At 36.2% G+C, this 26,958-nt stretch overlaps 1 non-coding gene across 1 annotated transcript; it reads left to right on the forward strand.

Moving 5' to 3' along the window:
* Nucleotides 1–10,562: 10,562 nt before the first annotated feature.
* LOC132301932 (small nucleolar RNA R71) lies at nucleotides 10,563–10,668 on the forward strand. The gene has a single exon (XR_009480682.1). It is a non-coding gene; the product is annotated as a small nucleolar RNA R71 (small nucleolar RNA).
* The last annotated feature ends 16,290 nt before the right edge of the window (nucleotides 10,669–26,958 follow it).

Raw genomic sequence — 26,958 nt, forward strand, 5'->3', positions numbered from 1 at the left:
CAAATGCTGCTTTCATTCATCAAGGGAACAACCCTTATTCCAATACTTACAATCCGGGGTGGAAAAATCATCCAAACTTTGCATGGAGAAATCAAGGAGACGGTGCAAACCCTCCTCAAACTCAAGGTTACCAAGCAAAGTATGTTCCCCCACATCTCCAAAATCAAAATTAGAATTCTCAAGGTTACCGTCCTTCATTTTATCCTCAAAATGTGAATCAATATTCTCATCCACAAGCATCAAATCCTCAGTCCTACTCTCATCCTCAAGCATCAAATTCTCAATCTTACTCTAATCCAAATCAAGCGCCTCCTAAGAGTTCCGCTTTTGAGGACAAAGTCTTGCAAGCTTTAGGTAATCTTCAAAAAGATAATCAACTGTTTCATTCTCACTCTCAATCAATTGCAAAGCTTGAAGCTCAAATTGGGCAATTAGCTAATTCTTTAAATGTGAGAGAGAAAGGTAAGTTGCCTAGTCAAACTGAGACCAATCCTAAAGGGCAATTTATGGCGCAAGCAAGTCCTTCATCAGAATTTTCTGGAAATGAGTAAGTTCAAGCAATTACTACCTTGAGGAGTGGTAGGAAAGTGGATAATAAGGTAGAGGTACCTAAGGAGGATAATGAATTGGCACAACCAAGTGGTTGCATCCATCCCATTCCAAATTCTATTCCAATTTCCTTGGATGCTAGTGGTTCCAAAAAGGACATTCCATCATCTTCATCATCATCTCCCCAATTAGAGAAGCCTTATGAGCCAAAAGCTCCATTTCCTCAAGCTTTGAGAGAGACTTCATCATTTAGGAGACAAGAAGGAAAAATTCATGATATGATGGAAGTGTTTAAACAAGTGAAAATCAATCTTCCTCTTCTAGATGCAATTAGGCAAATTCCACCATATGCAAAGTTCTTGAAAAACTTGTGCACACAAAAGAGGAAGAGCAAGGGAAGGGACCTTAAGAAAGTGCTTTTAACAGAACAAGTGAGTTCCATCATTCTTTCTAACATTCCTCCTAAGTTCAAGGATCCGGGTGCTCTGACTATTTCTTGTGTTATTAGAAACCAAGAGGTTCGTAGAGCTCTCCTTGATTTAGGTGCAAGTATCAATCTCATTCCATACTCTGTTTACTTGCAATTAGGATTAGGGGACTTGAAGCCAACATCGGTAGTCATCTAACTAGCCGATAGATCAATTAAAAAACCAAGGGGAATTGTTGAGGACATTCTAATTAAGGTTGATAAATTTTATTTCCTGGTTGATTTTATGGTACTAGATACTGAGCCAATCCCTAATCTTACCAATCACATTCCAGTTATCCTAGGAAGACCATTTCTTGCCACCGCCAATGCCACCATTAATTGCAGATCTGGCATTATGGATATCTCATTTGGCAACATGATGGTTAAACTTAATGTTTTCAATGCAAGTCAACATCCCACAGATGAAGACGAGTCTTTCCTAGTAGATGTCTTAGATGAAACCATAGAGGAGACTCTTCCCTCTATTCTATCTAAGGACCCTCTTGAGGTGTGCCTTTGTGAAATGTTTGAAAGTTATGGTTTTGACACAGAAGGATCCATAAGTGAAGCGAATGCTTTGATGGACTTTGTGGCCACTTTGGATTACCCACCTTGGAAAAGCAAGAAAGAACCTCTTCCTTCACTCTCTAGTACTCCACCAGTTCTATCTCTCATCTCTCCTCCTATTCTTGAGCTTAAGCCTCTTCCATAAAATCTGAAATACGCCTTCTTAGGCCCAAAAGAGACTCTTCCGGTCATCATTGCTTCCAATCTTAAAAATGACCAAGAGAATGATCTTTTGGAAGTGCTTAAAGCTAACAAAGAAGCCATTGGATGGAGTGTGGCTGACCTAAAAGGCATTGACCCTTCTATTTGTATGCATCGCATACACATGGAAGAGGATGAAAGGCCATTTAGGGATGCTCAAAGGAGATTGAACCCAAATATGAAGGAAGTTGTCATGAAGGAGGTTGTGAAACTTCTAGATGCAGGAATCATTTATCCTATCTCTGATTCCAAATGGGTTAGTCCAACTCAAGTGGTTCCCAAAAAGTCAGGAATCACAGTTGTTGAAAATGCTAAGGGTAATCTCATCTCGAAACGCACCGCCACTTCATGGCGTGTTTGCATAGATTACCGAAAGCTGAATTCTGCCACTGGGAAAGACCATTTTCCATTACCTTTCATTGACCAAATCTTGGAAAGATTGGCTGGGCAACAATACTATTGCTTCCTAGATGGTTATTCGGGGTACAATCAAGTGGCCTTAGATCCATTGGATCAAGAAAAGACCACATTCACACGTCCTTTTGGTACATTTGCTTATCGACGGATGCCTTTCGGATTGTGTAATGCTCCTGCCACTTTCCAAATGTGTATGATGTCAATTTTTTCGGACATGGTGGAGAAGTATTTAGAAGTCTTCATGGATGACTTCTCGGTTTTTGGGTCCTCATTTGATTCGTGTCTCCAAAATCTCAAAAAAGTGCTTCAAAGATGTCGTGAGACTAATCTTGTGTTAAGTTGGGAAAAGAGCCATTTCATGGTTCAAGAAGGAATCGTGCTTGGACATGTCATCTCTAAAAGAGGAATAGAAGTAGATAGAGCGAAAGTTGAGCTAATTTCTGAATTGTCTCCACCTACTACGGTGAGAGAAATCCGCTCCTTTCTAGGACATGCCGGTTTTTATCGCCGATTCATCAAAGACTTTAGCAAAATTGCAAGACCCTTGTGTAACCTTCTTGCCAAGGAGACTCCATTTGTCTTTGATGAAGCATGCCTAAATGCTTTTCATCAACTTCGCACTCTTCTATCATCTGTTCCTATCATGCAACCTCCAAATTGGTCCTTACCATTTGAGATTATGTGTGATGCTTCCGACTTCGCAATGGGTGCTGTTTTGGGGCAAAGGGTAGGTAAACTACCATATGTTATATACTATGCGAGTAAGACTTTCTCAGGTGCCCAATTGAACTATTCTACCACCGAGAAAGAGTTATTTGCCGTAGTATATGCCCTTGATAAATTTCGATCATATCTCTTAGGATCCAAGGTAATTGTGTTTTCCAATCATGCTGCTCTTAGGCATCTTTTAATGAAAAAGGAAACCAAACCTCGCTTGATAAGATGGATTCTACTTCTTCAAGAATTTGACTTTGAAATCAAGGATAAAAAGGGCTCCGACAATGTCGTTGCTGATCATCTGTCTAGATTAATGGTTGAATCTTCTCCAAATCTTGAAATTCATGAATCATTTCCGGATGAACAACTCTTTCAAATCTCAAATGGGACGTTGCCTTGGTTCGCCGACATTGTTAACTATCTTGCAACCAGCAAACTTCCCATTAATTGGTCAAAACAAGAAAAGGATCGATTCTTTGCTAACATCCGGAAATACTATTGGGAAGATCCCATTCTATTTCGTTATTGCCTAGATCAAATCATCAGGAGATGTGTGCCGGAAAGTGAAGTTCCGAGCGTCCTTGCATTTTGTCACACACTTGCTTGTGGTAGGCATTTTAATGGAAAAAAAGACCGCTTTGAAGGTTCTTCAAAGTGGGCTCTTCTGGCCCACTATCCACTGAGATGCCTATAACTTTTGTTAGGTGTGTGTTCGGTGTCAAAAGTTGGGATCAATGTCAAAGAGAGACATGATGCCCTTAACTTCAATCTTTGTAGTTGAAATCTTCGATGTATCGGGCATAGACTTTATGGGACCATTCCCAATGTCTTATGGCTTTCAATATATCCTCGTTGCCGTTGATTATGTTTCAAAGTGGGTTGAGGCTTGTGCTACCAAAACGAATGACCACTCCGTGGTAATTGCATTCGTTAAATCAAATATCTTTGCTCGTTTTGGTATGCCAAAGGCTATGATAAGTAATGGAGGAAAACATTTCTGTAATCAATTCTTGAAGCAACTTTTCTTGAAATACTTCGTCACACATAAAGTGGCCACTCCCTACCATCCCCAAACAAGTGGGCAAGTCGAGGTGTCAAATAGGGAAATCAAGCATATTCTTGAGAAAACTGTCAATCCGACCCGAAAAGATTGGTCAAGAAAATTGAACGATGCTTTGTGGGCTTACTGGATAGCTTACAAGACTCCAATAGGCATGTCTCCATATAGACTTGTTTATGGGAAGCCTTGTCATCTTCCGGTTGAGCTAGAACACAAAGCACTTTGGGCAATAAAAAGGCTCAACTTTGATCTTGATAAGGCTGGAAAGGACCGTTTACTCCAACTCAATGAGCTAGAGGAATTAATAAATGATGCCTATGATAGTTCAAAAATTTACAAGGTAAGGACAAAAGCATTTCATGATAAACATATTGTGAAAAAGTCCTTTGAAGCCGGTCAAAAGGCTTGGTTATTCAACTCTGGGCTCAAATTTTTCCCTGGAAAGCTTCGAACCAAATGGGAAGGCCCTTATCAAATTATCTCCGTCTCACCTCATGGGGCAGTTGAACTTAAAAATCTAAAAGATGAAGGGACCTTCAAAGTTAATGGTCAAAGGCTTAAACCATACATTGATGGACAAAATTTTCAAAGAAATGTGGAATCTGCCCTCTTGGTAGATCCCATTTACTTTGAAGATTGAGAATATCTCACGTCTTTCTAGCGACGTTAAACACTAGTTGTATCGAGTTTCTCCTTCGTTGCATTTTAATTTTCATTTTATTATTATTATATTATTATTTTTCCTTTTGTATATTTATGCATTTTTAAATTTAAAAAAAATTTAAAAAAAAAAAAATTGTAGATGAGTAATGTAGGTTGGTGTTTGATTTTATTTCTATTTTATTATTATTATTTTTATTATTTTTGTATATATTTCATGTTAGTTTTGATTTATTCAAAAACATAATTTTTTTTTTTTAAAAAGTATTAATTAGTATAGGTTGATAAGTGATCTTATTTCAATTTTATTTATTATTATTTTTATTTTATTTTTTATCTATTTTTCATTTTAGTGTATATATTCTTTTTAGTTTTGCTTTGTTTTATTTATTTTTTGTTTATTTTATTTATTTATTTATTTTTATTATTATTATTTATTTATTTATTTATTTTATTTTTTTAAAAAAAATTGAAAAATTGAAAAAAAGGAAAAAAGAAAGATCGATCCCCAAAATGGGTAGGAGATCGATCCCATTTTCTTGGCAGAGAGCAACAAAAAAATAGGCCAAGTGGATTGATCCCCCGTCCAAAGGGATCGATCCCATTTTACTTATGTTTCTCCCTTCTCATTAAACAGTGAAGGGGACATTTTTTGCCTAAAATTGTTGATCCCCCATCAAAGCAGATCGATCGCCCCTTAGCTTTGCTGTGCCCTACCTTCAATCTCCAAAATACATTCCTCTCTATTCTCCCAGTTTCGAGTCGCCACTCTAAATTTCCTCTTGGCGTTCACGGTGTACAGGAACCCACAATCTTCCGCTGATCTATTCTCCTCTTCCACGGTGTCGCGGCTGTTAAAAATGGCGCCATGGTTCTGAGTTCTTCTCCGCCGACGGTTTGAGTTCGCCGTTGGCTTCGCCTTTTATTTTTCGACGCGACTGTTCGTTGCTTTCCAGCGTCGCATCTGGGTTCGTCTTTCCGACGCCGTTTGCCGTTTTCTGGGTTCGTTAGCCAGTAATTCCGGCTGGTTGGTTCGCAGCTCGTTATTCTCCAGCGAGGTTGCGGCTGCATCGGTATCATATTCCAGCGATCTCGGCTTCATCGGCGTCCCTTTTCTTCTAGCGATCGCGGCTGGTTTACGGCTGCATCGGCGTCGTCTTTCCGGCGAATTTTTGGATCGCCAAATTCTTGCGGCGGTTGGTTCTTCCAACAGCGGTCACGGCTGTTCATCCTTCTCCGGCGAGCTTTTGGCTTCGCCGTTCCAATTGATACATAAAATAAAAATAAAAATAAAAAAAGAAAAGAAAAAAATTAAAATAATAAAAAAATAAAAAATAAAAAAAATAAAAACATAACATAAAAATTTTAATAATTAAAAAGTATATATATATATATATATATTTTTTTTTTTTTTGAATTGATTTATTAAAAAAAAAGGTAGATAAAAAATAAAAAAAATAATAAAAAAAGAGTAGCATTGATGTTTGAAAAAAAAAAAAAAAAGCTAAGTAGAATTTGTAGTAGTGTTTTTAGTTATTTATTTCTTTATTTATTTTTGATAAAAATAAAAAAATATTAAAATAAAATAAAATTTCAGTAACATTCTGTCTTGCTAGAGACGTTAAACTTAGCCCATTTTTCTTATTTTATTTTGTTGGTTGTATATACATGTTCTTTTCCTTTGTAAAAAAAAAAAAAAAAAAAAAAAAAAAAAAAAAAAAACACTGGGAGATCAATCCCATTCTTGAAATTAAAAGAATTTGTCAACTCTGGGGGGATCGATCCCCAGGGTGGGGGATCGATCCCCCAGGACTTAGCAACATTACAGTTTTTATTTAATTTTTGGGCTCATTTTGGGAACTGTTGGGCTTTAATGAGATTGTTACTTAAGGCCCAGTGAGCCATTAGATTAGGGTTAGTTTTAGTTTTTATTTAGGTAAAGATTATTAGAGAAATGAAATTAAGTTTTATTTTATTATTTTTTTCTGTATCGTAGTATCGTATTTTCTCTCTGGAAAAACACGCGAAAAAAGAGAAAAAGCAAGAACAGGCTAGGGTTTGGAAGAAAAGTTCAGAGAAGATGAAGTAGATGATGGGGATTGTCCTGTCTTCGACTCCATCAACCATGAGTGGCTGATTCTTCTACTTAGGGTTGGATAAACCCTAAGCATGTAACCTATTCTCTCTCTCTTTTCATACTTTTTGGGGATTAATTTATGTAATTAGTGTATAGTCTTGAATATTATGAATTAAATTCTTCCAATTGATTATCTGTATTAATCTCATATTGTCTTATGTATGGTTGATTGATAAACAAATTTTACACATGAATTCTTTGTTAATTGATTCTTGTGATGGCTATGCATGGTATTGCTTAGTTGTAATTGTGTTTCAAATTGATGAAAAATGCTTCCATTTGATGGATGGTACTACATGTTTAGGTTAATTTGTTGTCTAATTAGTTTTAAATTCATGTTTAATTAGTTTAATTTAAGTTCAATTAATTTAATTGCAATTCAATTATTAGGTAAGTAGACCATCCATACTTATGTTTGAATTCCATACTTTTTGTCACAATTGCATTATCTTCTAGATTAATGTGTGTTAAATTTGTAACTTGGATTGATAAATCATGCTTTGAATGGGTGAATTGCACTACACTTAGTTTAATTGTCATTAGGTAGTTGATTCATGCTTGAAATTGATGGTTCACACTTTTCATTGCACTTGTTAGCCACATATAGATTACATAGTATTATTTCCCCAATTAGTTGAAAGTGAGTGAGTTAGGGAATGTGCTTAGTGGTGAATCCTACACCCTAAGTCTCTTTCCAATCTCTTAAACTCTATTTCTTTATTGCAATCATTTAGTTTAAAATTAGTTTTAATCACAAACAAAACCCTTTTAGCAATCACATAAGCACTAAAGTAGAATTCAATTATGAAAGACCTATAATTGTTTAGATCTCTTGGGTTCGATCCCTTCTCACTTCATACTACATAGTATAAGTGTCTAACGGTTTATAAATTTTAAAATATGGTGCCCGCTTGATATTATTTCTAAACCTAAAGTGTTGTGCATTATTTTGTGCACACGCTTGGTCGCACCAGTCATCCATAAAGACCTCGAGAAACTTTTCAACTATGTCCAAAAAGATAGACATCATACACCTCCGGAATGTTACTGGCGCATTACACAATTCGAAAGGCATCCGTCTATATGCAAATGTACCGAATGGACAAGTGAAAATAGCTATCTCTTGATCCTTAGGATCAATGGCCACCTGATTATAGCCGAAATATCCGTTTAAGAAGTAATAATAGCTCTGGCCAGCCAATCACTCTAGAATCTGATCAATGAATGGTAATGGAAAATGATCTTTTCTACTAGCGGAGTTAAGTTTCCGGTAATCAATACACACATGCCATCCAGTGGTGGTGCGTTGTGGAACTAATTCTCCCTCAAAATTCTCAACTACTGTAATACCTGACTTTTTAGGTACTACCTGAGTAGGACTCACCCACTTGTTATCTGAGCTGGGGTAGATTATTCCCGCATCTAGCAACTTCACAGCTTCCTTCAAAACCACCTCCTGTATATTAGGATTTAATCTTCTTTGGAGTTCCTGAGCTGTTCGGGAATCTTCCTCCAAATGAATCTGATGCATGCAAATTGTTGGACTAATTCCTTTTAAATCAGCCGCACTCCACCCAATAGCCTTTTTATTTTGCTCAAGAACTTTTAAGAGACTGCTTTCTTGGGAACTTGTAAGATTGGAAGCAATGATCACCGGGAGGGTGTCATTTAAACCCAAGAAAGCATACTTGAGCTTGTCCGGTAGTGGCTTAAGCTCAAGCTTAGGTGGAGACTCTAAAGAAGGAATAGGCGGAGTACTAGAAAGTGGTGGAAGAGGCTCAAGCCTAGGTTTTTATGGAGGAAAATTTGTGAAAGGAGTGGAGTTGAGCAAGGAATTCACTTTAGCTATTGAAGATTCGATATCGACGTCTTTATAATTGAAGTGATTTAGACAAGCTTCTAAAGGATCCTTGGATAAAATAGTTGGGAGTGATTCCTCAACCAACTCATTAATAACACCAAGGAAGAAGCATTTATTGTCATCGTGGGGATGATGAATAGCATTGAAGATGTTCAGCTTGACTTTCATATTTCCAAAAGATAAATCCATGGCTTTAGTCCTACAGTTAATACAAATATTCACTGTGGCTAGAAAAGGACGCCCAAGAATAACTGGAATATACTTTTTGGAATCGTGGACCGGTTCTGTATCAAGAACTAAGAAATCGACTGGAAAAAAGAACTTTTCCACTTTTATGAGTACATCTTCAATAATACCTCGTGGTTGTCTGACAGAACGGTCAGTAAACTGTAGAACAACCAATGTAGGTTTTAACTTTCCCAAACCTAACTTCTCAAACACCGAGTAAGGAATAAGGTTCACACTTGCTCCAAGATCAAGAAGTGCTCGCTCGATCACATTGTTTCCAATGATACAAGAAATTGTAGGAGCATCAGGATCTTTAACCCTTAGAGGAGTGTTGTACTTAAGAATAGCACTGACTTACTCAGTGAAACAAATTTTCTTAGGAACTTGGCTTTTGAATTTTCTCTTAAGAGTGCATAAGTCCTTTAAAAATTTGGAGTAGGCTGGAATTTGCTTTATAGCATCAAGCAGAGGAAGATTGATTTTGACGTATTTAAAGACCTCCATCATATCTTGAATTTTCTCTCCTTGTTTACCAAAGTAGGAGGGTTCCTTGAAATGTTCAGGATAAGGCGCTCTTGGCTCATAAGCTGTCTCAAGGTTTGGAGCAGATGAAGAAGTGACTCTACCTTCAACTCCTGTAGTGGATTGTGGAATAGAACTTGAGGAAACATCATTAGGATATGAACTATGAATGATAGGAACAATGGGAACCCTAAGCCTCTCTTTTTCTTCCTGTTCTTTTTCAACTTGATTATCAACCACTTTACCACTCCTCAATGTAGTGATAGCCTGAACTTGCTCATAATGAATACCTGAGGAATTGGTTTCATCAATCATGTAAGTCTACCTTTTCGGGTCGGCTACTGGTTAACTAGACAGCTTTTCATCATCTCTTCGAGATAGAGCACTCGCTATTTGCCCAACTTATGCCTCTAGCTTCGCTATGTCTTGTGAATGAGAATTATGAAGTTAGGTATTGGCTTTAAGATCAATAAGACCATTGAGTACTTGATCCTCAAAAGTAGAATTTCTAGGAGGAAGTGGAAGATTGGGAGTTTGAGTGGGTTGATTCTTGAACTAAGGTGGACAATAAATATTAGATTGATTGAAAGAATTATTTTTTGGCATAGGATTGGATGAATTTTGGTACCGTCCCTGAGATTGAGGAACAATAGTTCATTAACTTTGATTACGCCATGATAAATTTGGATGATCTCTCCAGCCAGGATTATATGTAGAAGCATACGAATTATACGCTGGTCTGGAGAATGCAGCATTCACTTGATCCAGTGGGATCTCAAATGATTGTCCCATCATAGGGCAAGTGTCAGCAAAATGGGAAGGATTGGTACAGATTGAACAAACTTCCTTTAGCAAGGCAGTTTGTGGATTAGAAACAGGAACATAGCCAGATAATAAGACTTGATCAAACTTACGATTCAATGCTTCTATTTGAGCGGATAACTCACTAGATTTGTCTACCTCATGGAGTTTTTCAACCTTATACATTCCAGGTGAAGACTTAGACCTAGAGGAAGAAGCGTGTTGCATTGAATTTTCACTTAGGGCCTCAAATAGTTTCCAAACGTCAGCTGGACTCTTACGCAGAAAGGCTCCATTACTGGATGTATCTACTATATTTCTATAAGAATCAGAAAGACTATCATAGAAAATCTGTATTAAGTGCCATTTAGAAATATCATGGTGTGGACATTTCTTAAGAAAATCATCATAACTTTCCCATGAATCATGGAGCTGTTCTCCCGGGATTTGGGAAAATGCCATGATTTCTTTTCTCATTTGACAGGTTTTACCCACTATGTAGTACTTGTTCAAGAACTCTTGTTGCAACATGTCCTATATAGATATGGAATTTGTTAGAAGGGACTGCAACCAAGTTCTTGCTTTGTCCTTGAGAGAAAATTGGAAAAGTCGCATCCTGAATGAATCGTTGGTAAGAGTGGTCAACTTGGTAGTCAAACACAATTCCAAAAATACATCCAAGTGCGTATAAGGATCCTCTGTTGTAAACCCCTGGAAGGTAGGAAGTATTTGGATCATAGTAGGCTTGATCTCAAAATGAGTTGCATCAGCATCCGAAAATACAAAGCACGAAGGGGAAGTATATGTGGTTGGAATAAAATGATCCCTCAATTGTGGTTGTAGAGGAACAGGTGGCACCCGTTCACCATTGCCATTACCATTACCATTGCCATTACCCGGTGCATCACGATGATCATCCATGTTATTAGAGGAACTTCCTATTGAATTCAAATATTTTTTAACTTTTCTTAATTGACTAAGAGTTCTCTCTATTTCAAGATCATGCACTAAAGGTTTTGACCGATTATGGCGAGTTAACATGCACTAATTCCACTAATCCTAATAGTAACAAAAATAAAAATTTTCCAAGTAAAAGAAAATAGCAAAAACTCACAGAAGGTTTTATAAACCAAAGCTTTTTATTCTATAAGCGTCTTTGGCCTGTTGCAAAAAGAATTAAGGTGAGATATCAGAAAGTCCGAAGACTGGTAAACCAAAAGTAAACTAACTAAAAACTAAACAAATAAACAAATCTCCCCTACAACAGCACCAAAAATTGATGCGTGTCAATAATAATAATAACCACTCACAATAGCACGAATCTTTGTAGAATAGCATTATAGAGAGGTGTCGAACCCACAGGAAAATGAGTTATTATGTTTTGCTTTTAACTAATCTTTATTGGTTTACAAGTAACTGATTGAATTGGTTGATTGGTTGGTTGTCACGAACATAAAATAAAATTAAACTAAGTTATACTAAAGTGATCAGAGAAAGAGAGGTCTTAGGGACTTGACTTCACCATAACTTTCATACCATAGTTAATTATTTTAACTCTGGGGATTTAATAAATTATATTTCAAATGAATTGAACTCAATAACATTCGTTCAATTCGAGGTTTTAAAGAAAGATGTTTTATAAATTGCAGTTAACTATAACCTATCTGCGGTTAGCAAAGATTATCCACCTACCTACTTTAACTAATTTGTAAATAATCCATCTTTCCTAAGCATAGACTATGAAAACATTCATTTATAGCAAACATTGGAACACCATTACATGATCTCCATTCTTATGTCCGGCAGGGCTCCGCCTGATACCGTTCGATAAGAATGGGTTGAGTCTAGTTAATGAATCAGTTATATTTAAGACAAGGTAATAACAATTCAATAACTATTAAAACTGTAAAGAACTAATCGAGTTGTCTCAATTGCTCATTATCATGTAATCAAAAAATATAGTATATATTAAAATATCCCAGAGTTAATACAATCAAACCATACTAATCAGATGGGTTACATCAATGCCATAAGAGAGAAATTAGCTACTTATGATGACGCAAAATATCCTCTGTGTTATTGTTGTCTTCGTCATCATGGACGACATTTCTTTTCTCATGATCTTCACCTTCTAAGGTTGTGGAAACCCTAAAAGCCGCCACCATAATACTAGCCTTCTGAATAATACGAGAAAATGAACTTCTTCTATCAAGGCCTGCGCCTTCTTTTATGAGGAAAATAAAGGTCTGTTGGGCTTTTAGGTTTTCTGGCCCATCTGGAATGAGATACGGCTGTAAAAAGAATAATCTCGTAACTTAAATTTGATCTGTCATGGATGGCTTGAGCTTTAAGAAGTAGAGCTCGAGCTTTGAGATTCAGGCTTGAGCTTTGGAACAAGGCTCGAGCTTCATTGAATTATTGCTTGAGCTTTAAGGAATGGTGCTCGATCTTCACTATTACACTTAGCCAAATTTCTTCAACTATTTTCTGAAACGTCTTTTCCATCAACACTTAGAATATTTTTGGGATTCATCTCTTTTAACATTGTTAGATCCAAGCTTCATGGGCTCGAGCTCTCGGTACCAGGCTAGAGCTTTAGGTACTCAAGGCTCGAGCTTTGGATAATGATGCTCGATCCTTAAGGTCTGGCACGAGGCCCTGGGAGCTTGGTTCTTCTTTTAAATTAACTCTTCAAATTCTGATGCCTTGTGCTCGAGCTTGAGGGCCAAGGCTCGAGCACCCTGAGTAGGGCTTGAGCTTTGAAGGTACAAGGCTCGAGCTTCAATGCCTTGTTGATTTTTTCTTCTTTTTCTTGTAGGGCTTGGCTCCAGCTTTGGTTCCTGAATTCTTTCAAACTTCACCATTTAAGCTCTCGGCTTGTTTTGAATGACCGACAATGACTTTGTATGCTTCAATATCATCATAAAGTCCCGGTTTTAGCTGTTTCTATGAGAAAATGCCTATAAACACACATTTAACATAAATTAGTTTAACAATGGATAAAAGTATCACTTTAGGTCTCAACATACGTATATTTAGGGGCTCGAATATGTAATATTTAGCGTTCATCAATGACTGCTCTGTTTTCGGATCCACATTTGAGAACTGTCTCCAACATCTGTCCCTAGTGCTTCAGCGTTGTAGGAAAACAAATCTTATTCTTAGTTGGGAAAAGAGCCATTTTATGGTTCAAGAGGGGATTGTTTTAGGACATATCATTTCAGAAAGAGGTATTGAAGTTGATAGAGCCAAAGTAGATTTGATCTCTAAATTGCCTTCTTCTACCTCTGTAAGGGGAGTGCAATCATTTCTTGGGCATGCCGGGTTTTATTGACGTTTCATTAAAGATTTCAGCAAAATTTCTCGTCCTTTGTGTAATCTACTTGCAAGGGACGCTCCTTTTGTATTTAATGAATCATGCCTAGAAGCTTTCCATAAGCTTTGTTCTCTTCTTTCTTCAGCTCTTATTATAACTGGGCTCTTCCATTTGAGATCATGTGTGACGCATTTGATTATGCTATGGGTGCGGTCTTGGGATAACGAGTAGATAAACTTGCTCGTGTTATCTACTATGTAAGCAAAACTCTTTCAAATGCACAATTGAGTTATACCACTACTGAAAAAGAGTTGCTTGCAGTTGTCTTCACTTTGGATAAATTTAGATCATATCTGTTGGGTTCCAAAGTAATGGTCTATTCTAATCATTCTGCTTTGTAACATCTTCTATCCAAAAAGGAAACCAAACCCTATTTGATTCGATGGATCCTCTTGCTTCAAGACTTTAATTATGAGATCCGAGATAAGAAAGGGTTAGAGAATATGGTAGCTGACCATCTTTCTAGAATTTTGACTGAGGATACCTCAACTTCACTTCTAGTTTGTAATTCCTTTCCGGATGAACAACTGTTTGGGGTTTCTTATAGGAATTTACCTTGATTTGTTGATATTGTGAATTATCTTGTAATAGGCAGAATTCATTTATCTTGGTCAAAGCAGGAAACAGATCAATTCTTCTCTCAGGTTAAGATGTACTATTGGGAAGATCCCCAGCTCTTTAAGTATTGTGCTGACCAAATCATTCGTAGATGTGTTCCTAAGAGTGAGTTTCATAGTATTCTGACCTTTTGTCATACCTTGGCATGTGGAGGTTATTTCAGTTCAAAGAAAACTGAATCTAAAATTCTTCAGTGTGGTTTCTTTTGGCCTTCACTCTTTCATGATGCATATTTGTTCTGCAGGTTATGCCTTAGATGTCAGTAGTTAGGATCAATTTCCAGAAGAAACATGGTGCCCTTAACTCCAATCTTAGTCATTGAGGTTTTTGATGTATGGGGTATTGATTTCATGGGTCTTTTTGTTCAGTCAAATAAAAATGAATACATTCTTGTGGTTGTTGATTATGTGTCTAAATGGTAGAAGCAGTGGCTACTAAAACCGCTGATCACACAGTTGTGGTTGAGTTCATTCAAACGAACATTTTTAGTCGGTTTGGTATGCCACGAGCTATTATTAATGATGGTGGTGCTTACTTCTATAATAGGTACTTCCGTACTTTGGTACAAAAATACTCCATCACTCATAAAGTTGCCACTCCCTATCATCCCCAAATAAGTGGCTTAGTTAAAATATCTAATCATGAGATTAAGAGAATTCTTGAAAAAATGGTTAAGCCAGATCGTAAGGATTGGTCTTTTAGACTAAATGATGCTTTGTAGGCTTACCGTACAGCTTTTAAGACTCCGATTGGTATGCTACCTTACCGTCTCGTCTATGGTAAAGAGTGTCATCTTCCTGTGAAATTAGAGCATTGAGCTCTCTGGGCATAAAAATGCTCAATTTTGATATGAACTCTGCTGGTTCTAACCGGAAGCTTCAACTAACTGAGCTCAAAGAATTACGTAATGATGCTTATGAGAGTGCTAAGGTTTATAAATCCAAGACTAAGGCATTTCATGACAAACATATCTTGCGTAAGACTTTTGAGCTCAGACAGAAGGTTTGGTTGTTTAATGCACGACTGAAACTTTTTCCTGGAAAGCTTAAGTCACGTTGGGAGGGTCTATATTTGGTTATTTCTGTTACACCTTATGGTGCAATAGAAGTACAAGATTGCAAGACTGGACAAGTGTCCAAAGTCAATGGACAGAGACTTAAACCTTACATTAAGGCAGAGAGGCACAGTGGAGGCAGTAAAACTTCATGATCCTATTTACTTGGACTAGAGAAGCCAGTTTTCATCGAGCTATCGATGTTAAACTTAACATGCTATGGAGCTGTCGACGTTAAACTTAGCATTTGTATGTTGTACTGTATTTTCTTTTCATTTTTATTTTTGCTTTAATTTTTAGGTTTTAGTTAATTTTTATTGTTATTTTATGTTTAAATTAGTTTAGGTGTAGGTATATTAAGAAAAAGAAATAAAAATTGAAAAACACAAAATACAAAAATTTGTCTCAGAGCTCGAGCTTACATTCTGAAGCTTGAGCATCAGCTACCAAGAGCTCGAGCTTTCACACGCTAAGCTTGAGCTCTCTATCATCGCTAACTTAAGGGTTTTTGGCGGCAGCTCGAGCTCTCGAATTCTAAAGCTCAAGCCTTGGGTTTTAAAAGTTTTTAAAAGCCTGAGTTCTCCTTCTTTTCTTCTTCTATTCTCTCATACATCTCTCTCGTTTCTCTCCAAGTTTCTTCTCTATTAATATACCATGATGCTTGACATTCTCTTTCCAGATTTGTAGATACCAATCAGGTAAAAATCTTCATCCTTATATTATTTCCATTGCTTCCTTCTTAGTTGATTAAATTTCTAGATCTGGATTAGGAGAGTATGACATTTCTTTTGGATGAATGATTATTTGGGTTTTCATGAGTTATCTATATATGTTGATTGTCTAAAGGACTCTTTGGTTGATCTCTGTGTTAATTTCTAAGATTTGTTTTGGTGTAGTTTTAGGTAGAGCTCGAGCATTGGGTCAAGCTCGAGCTCAGAAGGTTAAGCTCGAGCCTTGGTTTCCAAATTGTAGAAATTCGATTCTTTTGGTGATTTTAAGCGATTTCTTGGAGGATACTGTTAATTAAAAGTTGAGATGGTTCGTCCTGCTCCTTCTAAGCGTGCTAAGGTGACTAAAGATGTTTTGCTAAGTGCTTGGAAGGCAATTCCAATTTCCTATGAAACGACCTTTGATTATCAAGCGTTCATCACTAATCCTCGCACTATATGGCCTATGAAGTCTTTTAGTTATAGGCATATTTTGCATCTTATGGTTCCTGTTGCTAAGATTGCTTATTCTCCCTTGGTTCATTTGTTTTATCTCAATCTTGTTTACAGTGAGGATGATCCTTGGGAACTTAGAACTAGGATAGATGGGCATGAGTTGATTGTTAATCCTTGTGCTATTGTTGCCGCTTTAGAATGTTATCATAAGCTTCCTCCAGTGGTTGATGAGAGGTGTAGTTGTCCTACTTTCACACCTTTCCCTAGGGTACTGTTGTGTGCTTTTGCATACTACTTATAAATTTACCACTCGTAACAGCACGAATCCTTGCAGAATAGCACTATATAGAGAGGTGTCGATCCCACAGATAGATGAGTTATTAAATTTTGCTTTTAACTAATTCTATTGGTCTACAGGTAACTAGTTGAATAAATTGATTTGGTTGTCATGATTATACACTAAAAATTAAACTAAAATTAAACTGAATTAAACTAGAATGATCAGAGAAAGAAATCTTAGGACTTTGACTTCACCACAATCATCATATTATGGTTAATTGTGCCAACTCTGGGGATTTAACAAATTACGTTTTTAAATGAATTGAACTCAATAACATTCATTTAATTTGGGTTTTAAAGAAAGATATTTTATAAAATTCAGTTAACTATAACCTATCTGCGGTTAGCATGGACTATCCACCTACCTACTCTAACTACTTTAACTACTTTGCAAATAATCCATCTTTCCTAAGCATAGACTATGAAAACATTCTTTTATAAAAACGTTAGAACACCATTATATAACCTCTATTCTCATGTCCGGCAGGGCTTCGCCAGATACCGTCCAATAAGATAGGTTGAGAATAGAAAGCAAACAATTATATCTAAAACAAGGTAATAGCAGTTTGTAATCTATTTAAATCATGAAAACCAATTGAGTTGTCTCAATTGCTCATAGTCATATAATAATAAAAAAAACATAATATACATTAAAATAATCCCAGAGTTAATGGTGGCTTGTCGTCGACCAATCCAAAGTTTGTGTAAAAGAGAGTGGTGTTGGACTATGGTGAGTATGGCCAAGTTTTACATTTATAATATGCCACTACTACATTTCACTAAAAATATAGTTAGGGCGAGTAGGGATCGTCCCAAGGGATTGGTGGGTCGTATTAGGTTGTGGAATCGAGATTAGGATTAATAGGTCGAGTGATCAAAAAATTGGTTGGTGATTGAATTATACTAAGATGTAATTTAAACTAAAGTAAACAATTAAATGCAATAGGGAGAAAATAAGAGAGAGAGATCTTGGGGTTTAGAGATCACCATTAAGCATAGCTTTTCTACACCCTTAATGAATGATTAATGAGGGGGAAAACATGTATTGCAACATTAGTGTGTGTGTGTAGTTGTTTCAACAAGCATGGATGACTAATTAAGTATATATTGTCTAAGTAACATGGTGGATAGCACAATATATCAAACTAAGCCATTAATCCTTTCTTTAAGCTCACAATCCAAACACATCACAAGGTTAGAGACATATGCTACTTGCTTTAATAAGTATGGAATATCAAACAACAAGCACAGATTGTCCTCCCATTTAACATCTAAACTACAACTACACTACAATGAAGCTAATAACATGAAATTAAACTAATTAAACTAAGGGAAAGGCACAATCTATCAAGAAATGAGTATGAACCGTCAAATAAATCACAAGAGCATTCCATTAAGCACTATGTCTTGACAATCTCTAGATCTATAGCATTAATACACATAGACATACATTAATAACACAAAATCTAGAGACAAATACATAAACATCTATTCTAGCATATATAGGCATATGAATAGAATGAAATGATCAATTGGAAGCATTAAATCACACAAATTATTGAATAAACAAGATCTATGTATACAAATATGTCAAAATATCTATCACAATACAAATCCCCTCAAAAATACATAAATCAAGATGTAGAAAGCATGCTTAGGGATAACTCTAGCCCCAAGAGGATGTCTAGCCACTCCTAAATGGTGTCCTCCAACCCTCAAGGGCTAACTCCATGGTAGAGATTGCTACTCTTCTTGGTTGATGGAAGAACTCCAAGCTTGTGTCTCTCGCCTCCTCTCTTCTTTTCTTCCTCACGAAGAATATGGAAATTGTGTCTCTAATGTACGTATCTTCTATATGTCAAGAATGGCTCATATTTCTTAGGACGTTAAATGTCACCCTTAATGAGCTGGGCTCGTACACCAATATTCCTTCCAATGATTGGATATGAGATAACTTTTAATGAGCTGGAAATTGGATTTTCTCGGGCTTGAGGAAGTTCGATCGATCGAACTTGTGGTGAGATCGATCGAACATGGCTGAAATCTATCGAATTTAAGCTGGATCGATCCTCTATGGCGGCGCCTTTTTGGATAAAGACAAATCTAAGATATTTTGAAGATATTTTTGGGAAAGAGACAAGTGTGGTAGGTAGGGTGGTACAATTGGATAAAATGGAATCTTTTCGATCTATCGGAAGAAAGTTGGATCGATCGAACTTTGTGGTATCTTTGGATAAGGACAAAAGAGCTTGGATCCATCTTGAAATGCTAAGATCGATGAACTTTCGATCGATCGAATATTTTCTGATATTGATCGAACTTGCTGAATTTCCACCACTTGCTTCCTTTTGCTCCCACTTTGCTCCTTTCTTTGATTCATCTCAAGATTGCTTCAATTATGCTCTTATTTAGCTGAGTTAGCTTATTTTGGGGATAAGCACCTGAAAATGGAAATAATACAAAATTAATTTAAAGCGGGAAAATAAGATAGATAAAGGTTCTAGAATACCTAAGCCTAAAGGGTTTAAATGTAAATGCGTACTTTTCAACACTCATCAGTTAAGAACAATCAAACCATAATACTATATTGGGTTACATCAGTGCCCTAAAAGAGGAATTAGCTACTCATGACAATGTCAGATATCATCTGTGTTGTAGTCATCTCCATCATCACGGACGACACTTCACTTCTCAGAATCTTCACTTTCAAGGTTATGGAAACCCTAAAAGCCACCATAATATCATCCTTCTGAATTACACAGGAAAAAGGACTTGGAATTTTGAACCTCTTCTATTAAGGCTTATGCCTTATAGAAGAAAATAAGGATATAGTGGGCTTTTAGGTTTTGGGGCCCATTTGGAATGATATATGTCATGAAAAGAGAACAATCCCGTAACTCAAATCTGACATGTCATGGAAGGCTTGAGCTTTATGAACAAAGGCTCGAGCTTTGAGGTTCGGGCTCGAGCTTTAGGAACAAGGCTCGAGCTTCTTTGGATTGGTGCTTGAGCTTCAATGGATAGTGCTCGATCTTCACTTTAACACTTAGCCAAATTTCTTCAACTATTTTCCGAAGCATCTTTTTCTTCAACACTTAGAATATTTTTAGGATTGATATCTCGAGCACTAGGTACCAGACTCGAGCATTTGGTACACAAGGCTCGAGCTTTAATGGATGGTGCTCGATCCTTGAGTTATGGCACGAGGTCTGGGAGCTTGGTTCTTCAATTAAAATCAACTCTTCAAATTCCAATGCCTAGTGCTAGAGCTTGAGGGCCAAGGCTCGAGCACCCTTAGGTAAGGCTCGAGCACCCTCTGTTCAGGCTTGAGCTCTAAGGTACAAGGCTCGAGCTTTAATGCCTTGTTGACTTTCCTTCTTCTTTTCTTTCAAGGCTCGAGCCTCAAGACTTAAGCTCGAGCTCTGGTCTTGAATTCTTCTAAACTTCATCATTTAAGCTCTCGACTTGCTCTGGATGACCGGCAACGACTCTGTAAGCTTCGATATCATCATAAAGTCCCAGTTTTAACTATTTCTCTGGGAAAGTACCAACAAACACACATTAAACATAAATCAGTCTAAATATGGACACATTAAGCTTAGGTATTCTAAAACCTTTATCTATCTTATTTTTCCGTTTTCTATTGATTTCGTGTTATTTCTATTTTCAGGTACTTATCCCCAAAATAAGCTAACTCAGCCAAATAAGAGCATAATTGAAGCAATTCTGGGATGAATCAAAGAAAGGAGCAAAGTAAAGCAAAAGGAAGCAAATGGTGAAATTTTAGCAACTTCGATCGATCTCAAGAAAAGTTTGATCGATCCAACTTTCATCGATCTCAGCACTTCAAGATAGATCCAGGCCATGATGTCATCTTTAGAGATCCCAAAAGTTTGATCGATCCAACATCATTCTTTGATCGATCGAACTTTCTTGTCCTTATCCACATGCCAGATCTTATCCAGCTATACCACCCTACCAACCACTTTTATCCTTTTCCCAAAAATATCTTCAAAATATCTCAGATTTGTTTTTATCCAAAAAGGGGCCGCCATTGAGGATCGATCCAGCTTCAATTCGATAGATCTCAGCCATGTTCGATCGATCTCACCTCAAGTTCGATCGATCGAACTTCCCAAATCCCGAGAAAAATCCAAATTCCAGCTCATTAAAAGTTATCTCATATCCAATCATTAGAGGATTATTGGTGTACGAGCCCAGCTCATTTGGGGTGATATTTGACCTACCTATATAAGGAATATGAGCCACTTTTACACATATACACATACTTAGAGAAGATAATACTTAGTGAGGAAGTAAAGGAGATGAGGAGGCTAGAGACACCATTGGAGACTCTTCATCAACCAAGGAGCAAATTTCTTCCATGGAGCTTGCCCTTGAGGGTTGGAGGACATCATCTATGAGTGGCTAGACATCCTCTTGGGGCTAGAGTTAACCCTAAGCATGCTTTCTACATCTTGATTTATGTATTTTTTAGGGGATTTGGATTGTGATACAAGTCTTGGCACATATATATATATAGATCTTGTTTATTCAATGATTTGTATGGTTTAATGTTTCCAATTGATCATTTCATTCTATCCATATGTCTATGTATGCTAGAATAGATGTTCATGTGTTTGTCTCTATTTCTTGTGTTATTGATGCATGTCTATGTGTATTAATGATATAGATCTAGAGATTGTCAAGACATAGTGCTTAATGGCATGTTCTTGTGGTTTATTTAATGGTTCATACTCATTTCTTGATGGATTGTACCTCTCCCTTAGTTTAATTAGTTTAATTTCATGTCATTAGCTTAATTGTAGTGTAGTTGTAGTTTAGATGTTAAATGGGAGGACAATCCATGCTTGTTGTTGATGTTCCATACTTATAAAAGCAAGCAACATATATCTCTAACCTTGTAATGTGTTTGGATTATGAGCTTAAAGAAAGGATTAATGGCTTAATTTGATATGTTGTGCTATCCACCATGTTGTTTAGACAATATATGCTTAACTTGTCATCCGTGCTTGTTGGAACAACCACACACACATACTTTGTTGCAATACATGTTTTTTTCCCCTCATTAATCATTCATTAAGGGTGTAGAAAAGTTATGCTTAGTGGTGATCTCTAAACCCCAAGATCTCTCTCTCTCTTTCATTCTCTTTATTGCTTTATTGTTTACTTTAGTTTAATTTGCATCTAGTTAATTCAACCAACCAACCACTATTTTGATCATTCGACCTACTAACCCTAATCTTGATTCCTCAACCTAGTACGACCCTCAATCCCTTGGGACGATCCCTTCTCACTCATACTACATAGTATAGGTGTTAAGCGGTTTATAAATTTAAAGTATGATGCCCACTTGACAATAATTTCCAAACTCAAAGTGTTGTGCATTATTTTATGCACACGCCTCAGGTCGCATCAGTATCACTTTAGGCCTTAACATACGTATATATAGGGGCTCGAATATGCAATATTCAACGCTCATCAGGTACCAATTGCAGAAAATTTGATTCAAAAGTTGTGTGATAGAAGATTTGCTAGGAGAAAACGTAGTAGTACTACCAAAGCTAAGATTCCAAAGAGGTTCTGGATTTTGGATTCTATTATCTCTGCTAATGTTCATCCTCTTGGGCATAAGAATATTTGGAATACTGACTTTCTTTAGGCACTCTATGTTATTCAATTTAAGCATTGGTATTCATTTCCTAGGATGATTTTCTACCAACTACTGGAGTTTTGGTCAGAAATTGGACCATATAAGAATGTTCTCACCCATAAGCTACCTTTTCCATATATGATTACCAGGCTATTAGAGCTATAGGGTTTTGTGGTAGATAAGAAAGGTAGTTCTTGTGATAAATCTCCTATGTTTGGAATGAAGGAATGGAATAAGGTTTGGATACATATGCCGGCGAGTCGCCGCAATGCAGTAGAGTTTGGAGATGAGGGTTATATAGAACTTACTACTAAAGTAGTGGATAATGATGAGGCCACAGAGGATGAGATGGATCTCTCTGATGGCCAGGCCCTACCTAGGAGGAGGCTAGTTCCTGCAGCACAGCCTGAGAGTTCTTCTTAGGCTTAGATTAGAGTTTTACAGGCCCAGGTGGCAGAGCTGTAGGATGGACAGACAGTGCTGAGACAGATGCTGACTGCACAGCAGAGCATTCTTGAGGAGCTACTACGCCGAACTCCGTCTGCTCCTTCTACTTCTACAGAGACTCCTCCACCTCATATGGATTAACTGTCTAGGACTTTTCTGTATTTTCTTTTGATAGATAGACACTTTTGTTGACTAGGACAGTTTTGATGTATTTCATTCTATATGCTGTATTTATGCCCTAAGTCTGTTATTTCAAAAGTGTTGTACTGATTATGATATTTATATACATGCTTTTTGCCTGTTTTATACTTGTGTTGATACGTGAGCTCCATATGATATTTCTCTGCTATTACTCTATATATTTGATACTCTGATGTGTGTTGGAGTTTGTTGATTTTGCCAAGTACTACAGACTAAGTTTGGGGGTGATTTCTTTATTTTGCCCTTTTGAGCTTCATTTTGGTATATCTTTGCTGGTTTGGTTGTATAGTAATATCTTTCTAACTCTATTCTGTTTTCACACATTGAGGACAATGTGCACACTAAGTTTGGGGGTAAGAGAAATTCACAAAATTTTTAAAGGAATAACACAAGGTTCTGAAAATCTGATATGATAAGCATAATTTTGAGTCTGTTGATTGTTATGATGTCCATATGAAGTCTAATATTGGTTAAAGATGGCTTGTATGCCAAATTCATGTTAAAATGGAATTTTTGAAATTTTTTGAAATTAGTTGGTGGTCTGTGGTCCACTTTGTCAGGATGATTATTGTTTAATGATTGAGATCTCTAAAATACTTCACTTTGCACATATTCACACTTGCATGAATTCTGTGGGGTATAAACTAGATGTCTTGTTTTGTTTTGAGTTAAACTGAGATGAACAGGTGAATTTGATGATTTTGATTATCAAGGTATAAAAAAAAATAGAAAGAAAGAAAGAATTGGTATGTATGCAATAAATAAAAAAAATTCGTCACCAATGTGAACGAAAGAAAAAAAAGAAGAAAAAAAGTGAAGAAAGAAGTAGAAAAGGGTCAAGTTCAAGTCTGTACCTAGATTGCTTGAGCAATTAAGTCCTAGTCTCATCTAGGGTTTACAAATACTGAAATAACAATAACAAGACATGAAAGAATTTGATTATCATGTACTCAAATGATTAATAATTTATCTGTGGACTGACAGTTCAAATGATAATAAATTACATTTAGTAGTTCTCAAATACATTGATTAGAGGAAATGAATAATGATCAATCACCCAAAAAAAAAAAAGGTACATGCATGAAATATATATATATATGTATATATATATACTTCTTAATTACCGAAAAAAAAAAAAAAAAACATATATATGTATGAAACTAATGAAAGAACAATAATATAGCATAATATTCTAAAACAGAAGAAGAAGATCGAAAGTAATATAGTATAGAATAAGCAAAGATGCTTGTACTCCCAAGGAAGAAGCTACCATAATAGTAATAAAAGAGCAACCTTCAAACTCGGCCGACAAATTTATAGATGGCTTCATGAAAAAATCCTTCTATATATATAGGTTCATATATATATATAATATGTGTCTGTATATGTCTTTCTTAATGCATAGGTACCCACTTCGTCTGCTGGAGCATCATACGTGATGGCGTCGTTTTTTCAAGTCATCCTTGGTCTCCATCTACTTTGTCTTCTCTTCTCTTCATCTACTGCAGCAAATCAAAAACCACAGGTACATACATACATATATATATATACCACCACATTATTGTTCATTGATCCATTAGTAGTTGTTAATTACCTCTTTTTTTTTTTTTTTTTTTTTTTTTCAAGCAACCAATTAATTATGGAGCTTTGCTTAGATGATGGATTATCTTAACCTTCACTTAACACCTTTGCATTAATATATATATTTGTGTGTGTGTGTGTGTGTGTGTGTGTGTGCGTGTGTGTGTGGCGTTGTCTTGCAGCCTTATGTTGTTTTATATGGGAAGTTCATCAAATAGTAATTATGGGACTGACCATGAAGATGCAGTGTTTTCTCATTTGCAGTTATTATCAACCATTATTCCAAGGTTATTATAATTGTTGTTGTTGTTATAATTATTATCGTTATTAGAAATTCAAGAAATAATTAAAGATAATTTTTTTCAATTCATTTTTTTTTTTTTTTTTTTCTCTCTTTTGTTACAGTCAAGAGAGTGAGAGGATATCTTTGATTCACTGTTATAATCATGCTTTTAAAGGGTTCTCTGCCATGCTTAAAGAGAATGAAGCATCCATTTTATCTGGTAATTCCTCGTGTATTTTCCCTTCTATTATATATACTTACAATTTTTTAATTTATCTTTGTATTAAATTGTAAATCTCTTGCTAAGTGACCCCTTCATACAAATTGAGTAACACTTGGACTATGTCCACGGTCGTGGCCGCTAAGAAATTGATCGCACTAGAAAAGATTCGAACTAGAGACTTAATGCATAAGAGAAGTATTTTTAATATAATTATTCAGCTAATTTGATTTGGAAAATTATGAAAATGTTCAAATTGTGGCATTACACAGAGTAGGGACTACTGATATTACTTAAAATACTTTTACATATATAATATTTTTTTTCTAGCAAACCAAAAGGATAGTATTAAATTAAAATTGTATAGTATTACAATCCTTCTCAACCCTGTTTTTTTTTGTTTTTTTCTATCATTATTATTATTTTTCCCGCGAAATTTGATTGACATGTGATGTATTATATATGTGGAAGCCCAAAAGGGAAGGTACATGTATGAGGCCTGAGCCTCAAAAACACGGTCGTTGGTCCACAAAAATAGAAGATAGAACATAGCCCAATACCTAACATGGAGCCCAACGGCCAAGCCCAGCAGGTTCAGAGACAGAACTGTGAGCAGAGGGTATTTTGTTCTTATATTTTATTTTATATTCAATAATATTAGGTATATATTAAGCATATCATAGCTTTTTCTTTTATAATCACTAAATATTCTTTTGTATTATTCTTATTTGATGTTCCAACAATAATTTTAATCTTAAGTTTCAATTGAGAAGTTGAGTTTTATTTCTATTCGCATAAGAGAAAAAAAAAATTTATAATCATTGTTAAAAATTTGTTTTATTATTTATTTTTGTTAGATTCTTATTACAATTAAAAAAAAAAATACTCTAAAAAATTCGTAGACGGCGTTTTCCTTCCCAAACTGCCCCATTGTCATCCCTAAATATAATTTAGTGGGAGCTCCTAGTCCATTACAACGTCTTGACACAAGGGAGTCAGAGAGCTTCACCAATGAAGGGCATTCTCTGATTGATCTGATGATGAGTTATAGTTTAGAACACAAAATGCAAATGATTAAGTTCAACGTGCAAAAGGCTATAGACGTGTATATATAGTTGTGTTCCATCCAAACATAGTAGACAGAGGATGCTAGGCGAGCTTCCAAACCATGATAGCTAGGGGAGTAGAGGATTTGGTCTTTCGTTGGTGGGAAGACCAGAGAATCATATCATTTGAGTAAGGGGGCATAATTTGGAAATTAAGTCACTAATAGTAAGCATGATTTGTCGTATCAGTCGACACGTGACATTCGATTCGTAACTATTTTTTAAGAGTCTGATACTATTATACACTTTAATAAACTGACCGATTAAATTAGTTAATATTGATATTCGTCTGAGTCCACTACACCGCGATTACAACTATGAACCATGATAGCAAGGCATGGAGGAGGTATAAGGCCGGATAGAAGAGGAATCAGTCTCAGCTATATCAAATGGGAGATGGAGTGGAGAAACTGGCAAACTGGGAACCAATTGTCGAACAAGAATCTGATTTGATTGCCATTACCAATTCTGAACCTAATAAGGGGTGAGCTAAGTGTCCAAGTTACAACTACTTCATCTAGTTCCAAGAACGCAAAGGGTTGAGGTATATATAGGGCTGTAAACGAGCCGAGTCGAGTCGAGTAATGGTGTGCTAGTAGGGGTGGCAATTCGGGTTCACGTGTCATAATCGTGTTGTGTCGAACTAGGGGTATAACACTAAACAGGTCAACCCGAACACGATACGATTAATAATCGTGTCACATATC

The sequence above is a fragment of the Cornus florida genome, unplaced genomic scaffold (genome assembly GCF_030987335.1).
Source record: "Cornus florida cultivar Cherokee Brave unplaced genomic scaffold, ASM3098733v1 CherokeeBrave_3.0.0_Hap2_Chr03, whole genome shotgun sequence".
Lineage (NCBI taxonomy): Eukaryota > Viridiplantae > Streptophyta > Magnoliopsida > Cornales > Cornaceae > Cornus > Cornus florida.